This window comes from Dromiciops gliroides, chromosome 4, assembly GCF_019393635.1.
Source record: "Dromiciops gliroides isolate mDroGli1 chromosome 4, mDroGli1.pri, whole genome shotgun sequence".
In the NCBI taxonomy this organism is placed as follows: Eukaryota; Metazoa; Chordata; class Mammalia; order Microbiotheria; family Microbiotheriidae; genus Dromiciops; species Dromiciops gliroides.
The window spans coordinates 231,086,375-231,091,797 of record NC_057864.1 but is presented as its reverse complement, the minus strand read 5'-3'; the positions used below and the strand labels follow the sequence as shown (position 1 = coordinate 231,091,797).

General features: G+C 42.0%; 1 non-coding gene across 1 annotated transcript; it reads left to right on the top strand.

Moving 5' to 3' along the window:
- The first annotated feature begins 731 nt into the window (after positions 1-731).
- On the top strand, positions 732-804 carry TRNAK-CUU. The gene has a single exon. It is a non-coding gene; the product is annotated as a tRNA-Lys (tRNA).
- Positions 805-5,423: the final 4,619 nt, after the last annotated feature.

Sequence of the window (5,423 nt, the reverse complement as noted above, 5' to 3'; positions counted from 1 at the left end):
CTTCACGCTTGCAAAACTTGTCCAATTGCAAGATGGTATTATAATTAAGGGTGCCGTGTACAGGCCAATTTCCTTCACTTCCTAGAGGATAATGTGGCCATAAATTGTTACAAAAATGTATCATACATCTCTTTCTTAGGTTTTTAAGTTCCAGTCTAGTCCAATCTCTTAGGATGCACCCCAGAGGTGAATTTTTCGGAACACTCCCTTTCTGTCCCATAACTACTGTCTAAGGAGAATAGTCTGAACCAAGAGCAGAGAGCTGGTAAGGGATAGACACATAAGCATAAATGTTCTTACCCAGAAACGTGTAGTCTGAGGGTCCTAGCGTGGTTCGGACATCTAGGAGTCCCAGGCTGCTCTCTGCTGTCGTGCAGACGCCGACCGTCTCTACCTCTCTGTGACTCAAACGGGTTGAGTCCGGTGGGAGAGGGAGAAGAGAAACCCAGAAGGTAGGGCCTTACCTCCAGGTTTTGTGCCAAGCGTGGTCCAGACGTCTGTTTGAGCTTTCAGCGAGGGAGGGAGACTCAGGCTGCCCTCCACTGTCGCGTGCGAAAGCTGACCCTCTCTCTACCTCTCTGTGACTCAAATGGGAGGTTGAGTCAGGCGGGAGAGGGAGAAAGGAAACCCAGAAGGGAGGTTCCCACCCCCCAGTTTGTGTGCTAAGAGGAAAGAGGAAAATCCCACGTCCCTACAACGTTCGGGCGCCAGATGATATAGTGGAAATTGGGGTACGGCTAGCTCAGTCGGTAGAGCATGAGACTCTTAATCTCAGGGTCGTGGGTTCGAGCCCCACGTTGGGCGCCAGATGATATAGTGGGAAAATGGGGTACGGGTTGGGGTTGGGGTTCTTGGGAATTCCTCTTTAAAGAATTACACCCTCTTGCACACAAAACTTAGTTAGAACAAGGTGATAGTTTATTTAGGAGCAAGGGAAGGGAAGGGTGGGGGGAGGGAAACCATGAAAGAAATCCTTAGACTTTTCATGGGGAGATTTGGCATAAAGCACATGGCTCAGAGGTACCAAATCTCCTCGAACAGGAGACTGGAAGGTACTTTTATAGAGGACTGATGGGGGTGGACCATCTGCCCATGAAAAGTTCCTTTAGTGAGAGAGGACCATCCCCCACTGGTGGTAGCTGGGGGAATTGGGTGAGGAGTGGAGGACCATCCCCCACTAGTAGTGACTAGAGGAATTGGGTGAGGGGTGGCTACGGATCCCTCTTCAGAACACAAAGGCCGAAGCCACACCCAAACTTATCTCCCCAGGATAAGGGAGACCGGAATGAAGGGTAGGAATCCCAAGCTAGCTCAGTCCGATTTGGTTCCTCTAGGCGTTATCTGTCCTCTGGTTTAGTTTCTCAAGGAGAAGATTCCTCAGTGTGCCCCAGAGAAATTCTGGGGTGCTCTGCGCCCCATGACATTATGTAAGAATGCTAGAAGATTTGCTAGACTGGACCCTATAAATGCTAAGGATGCTAGACTGATAAAAACTGCTTTTGTGAATCAGTCTCTTCCAAATATTAAGGAGTATTTTTTTGTAATAGTTTTTTTTTGGGGGGGGGGGGGAGTGAGGCAGTTGGGGTTAAGTGACTTGCCCAGGTCACACAGCTAGTAAGTGTTAAATGTCTGAGGCTGGATTTGAACTTAGGTCCTCCTGAATCCAGGGCCGGTGCTCTATCCACTGCACCACCTAGCTGCCCCAGGAGTATTTTTAAAAATATTGCCCTGGATGGCATAAAAAGAATGTTGAGGAATTGCAATTGCTCAATATGTGTTTGAGGAAAAAGACAAGGGAGAAAGATCTAGTCAGCAACCTAAAGCTGTTCTTACCACCATCTAACATGTGCCTACAGGGAGAAAGAACAGGAAAAAAATTTACTGTTTTTATTGTAGAAAAGTAGGACACTTAGCTAAAGACTGTTTTGAAGAAAAGAGATCAAGAAAGAAAGAAACAAAGGAAAGAGCAAGGATTAGAGTGAGACAAGTCCAGACATGCCTGAACAGGTCTGAACAAGTCTGTTAATGTTAATATGTTTGATGATTTTGTCATGGGGCGCAGAGCACCCCAGAATTTCTCTGGGGCACACCGAGGAATCTTCTCCTTGAGAAACTAAACCAGAGGACAGATAACGCCTAGAGGAACCAAATCAGACTGAGCTAGCTTGGGATTCCTACCCTTCATTCCGGTCTCCCTTATCCTGGGGAGATAAGTTTGGGTGTGGCTTCGGCCTTTGTGTTCTGAAGAGGGATCCGTAGCCACCCCTCACCCAATTCCTCTAGTCACTACCAGTGGGGGATGGTCCTCCACTGCTCACCCAATTCCCCCAGCTACCACCAGTGGGGGATGGTCCTCTCTCACTAAAGGAACTTTTCATGGGCAGATGGTCCACCCCCATCAGTCCTCTATAAAAGTACCTTCCGGTCTCCTGTTCGAGGAGATTTGGTACCTCGGAGCCATGTGCTTTATGCCAAATCTCCCCATGAAAAGTCCAAGGATTTCTTTCATGGTTTCCCTTCCCCCACCCTTCCCTTCCCTTGCTCCTAAATAAACTATCACCTTGTTCTAACTATGTTTTGTGTGCAAGAGGGTGTAATTCTTTAAAGAGGAATTCCCAAGAACCCCTCCCACCAACCCGTACCCCATTTCCCCCCATAACAATTTGTTGACTTGATTGTTTACTGCATTTTATTTCTTTTAATAGAGACCTTAAATTTCCTATTTTGGGGTAGAAAATTGTTAAGTGAATTGGAAATTATATTCAAATTTGAAAATTGGTATTAATCCAGTAATTGTTAAAAAGTTTGATGAAGATTTTTTAAATTGCATTGTGCATTTATATATTATCATCAAAGAAGGGAACACCACCATCTGTACCTTGATTATTATTCTACGCAGGTCAGAGGCTAACATTCCAATTCTTCTAAGCAAAAGTCTGATTCTGACAGTAGGTCCATCTATTATTTTGTTTAGAATTTTAGAATGTTTATGTAATTGTTCTTTATTTTTATTATGCCTAACTCAGCCACTATTGTGCCTTTTATTTCTTGTGGTGCCACCTGTTTCTTCAAGATTAGATTTATAGGGGGCAAGGGGGCAGCTAGGTGACGCAGTGAATAAAGCACACAATCTGTGTGACCCTGGGCAAGTCACTTAACCCTCATTGCCCTCATTGCCCTGCAAAAAAAAAAAAAAGAAGAAGAAAAAGAAAAGAAATATAAAATTTCCCCTAGGAACTGCTTTGACCACATCACATAAGTTTTGGTATGTTGTCTCATTCTTGTCATTCTCTTTGATGAAATTATTGTTTCTATGATTTGTTGTGTGACCCACTCATTTTTTAGGGTGAGATTATTTAGTTTCCAATAAATTTTGGGGGGGTGGGGCAGTGAGGGTTAAGTGACTTGCCCAGGCTCACATGGCTAGTAAGTGTCATGTCTGAGGCTAGATTTGAACTCAGGTCCTCCTGAATCCAGGGCCAGTGCTTTATCTACTGCGCCACCTAGCTGCCCCCTCAAATTAATTTCTGGTCTGTCTTTCCATGGCCCTTTGTTACACATAATTTTTATTGTATCATGATCCCAAAAAGATGCATTTACTATTTTTGCCTTTCTGCATTTGACTGTGATGTTTTTATGCATGCTCAATTTTTGTGGAGGTGCCATGTACCACTGAAAAGAGTATATTCATTTCTATCCCCATTCAGTTTTCTCCAGAGGTCTATCAAGCCTAACTTTTCTAAAATTTTATTCACCTCCTTAACTTCTTTCTTGTTAATTTTGTGTTTAGATTTATTTAGTTCTGAGAGGGGAATTTTAAGGTCCCTCACTGGTATAATTTTGCTGTCTATTTCTTCTTGTAACTCACTTAATTTCTTCTCTAAGAATTTGAATGCATATATGTACTTGGTGCTTGATGTTACTTCATTATCTATGGTACCTTTTAGCAAGATATTGTGTCATTTGAAAATATATTGGGAAACAAAAAAAAAAAAAAAGAAAGGAAAAGGGGCAGCTAGGTGGCGCAGTGGATAGAGAACCAGCATGGGAGTCAGGAGTACCTGAGTTCAAAAATCCGGCCTCAGACACTTAACACTTACTAGCTGTGTGACCCTGGGCAAGTCACTTAACCCCAATTGCCTAAAAAACAAAAAAAAAAAAAGAAAAGAAAAAATATTGGGGGTGCCTGTCCCTGTTGTAAGTTATTGGGGAACTTAGCTGGGGTTTCAAATATATTGCTGCTTATAAATTAGAGGCACCAGTTTTGGGCATTAAGCATTTATAAAAGCATATTAAATTTCTCTACTTCAGATGTGCTTCTTGTAAACAACAAATTGTAGGATTCTGGTTTTTAATTCACTCTGCTATCTGTTTCTGTTTTATAAAAGAGTTTATCCCATTTATATTCATAGTTATTATTACTAGCTGTATTTCCCTCCAGCGTATTTTTCCATTTGTTTATACTTTTCTCTTATTTCACCCTTCCTCACTAGTGCTTTGCTTCTAACCACTGCCTCTCTCAATACGCCTTCCCTTCTACCAGTCCTTCCCCCTTTTCTTTCCTCCTGCTTCCCTGTAGGGTAAGATAAAGTTCTATACCCGACTGAGTATGTATGTTATTCCCTTTTTCAACCAAATCTGATGAGAGTAAGGTTCAACTAATGCTTTCCCCTTCCCTTTTCCTCTTCTGTATTAGGTCTTTTGTACCTTTTCATGTGATTTAATTTACCCCATTCTGCTTCCCCTTTCCTCTTCTCCCAGTACAATCCTTTTTTTTTCACCCCTTAATTAATTTTTAAAAATACCATCACATCAGGGCAGCTAAGGTGGCACAGTGGATAGAACACCGGCTCTGGATTCAGGAGGACCCGAGTTCAAATCTGGCCTCAGACCCTTGACACTCACTAGCTGTGTGACCCTGGGCAAGTCACTTAACCCCAATTGCCTCATCAAAAAAGAGGAAAAAAAAAAAGGAAAAAAAATATCATCACATCAAAGTCAACTTATATGCACACCTTCTATCTATGTATACTCCTTCTATCAGCCCTAATAGAGATACTCAAGAGTTATAACTATCATCTTCCTGTGTGGGGATGTTAACAGTTTAACTTTATTGAATAACAGGTTTTTTTTTCCTGTTTACCTTTTTGTGCTTCTGTTAAGTCTTATATTTCAAGACTGAATTTTCTGTTCAATGAATGTCCGTCTTTAACCATTAAAGAGTATAATCAATTTAGCTGGGTAGTTGATTCTTGGTTTGTAATCCAACCTCCTTGCCTTCCAGAATATCACCAAATCCTCTGATCCTTTCATGTTGAAGCTGCTAAATCCTATGTAATCCTCACTGTGGCTCCTTGATTTTTAAATTGCTTCTTTCTGGCTGCTTGCAGTATTTTCTCCTTCATTTGATAAGTTTGAAATTT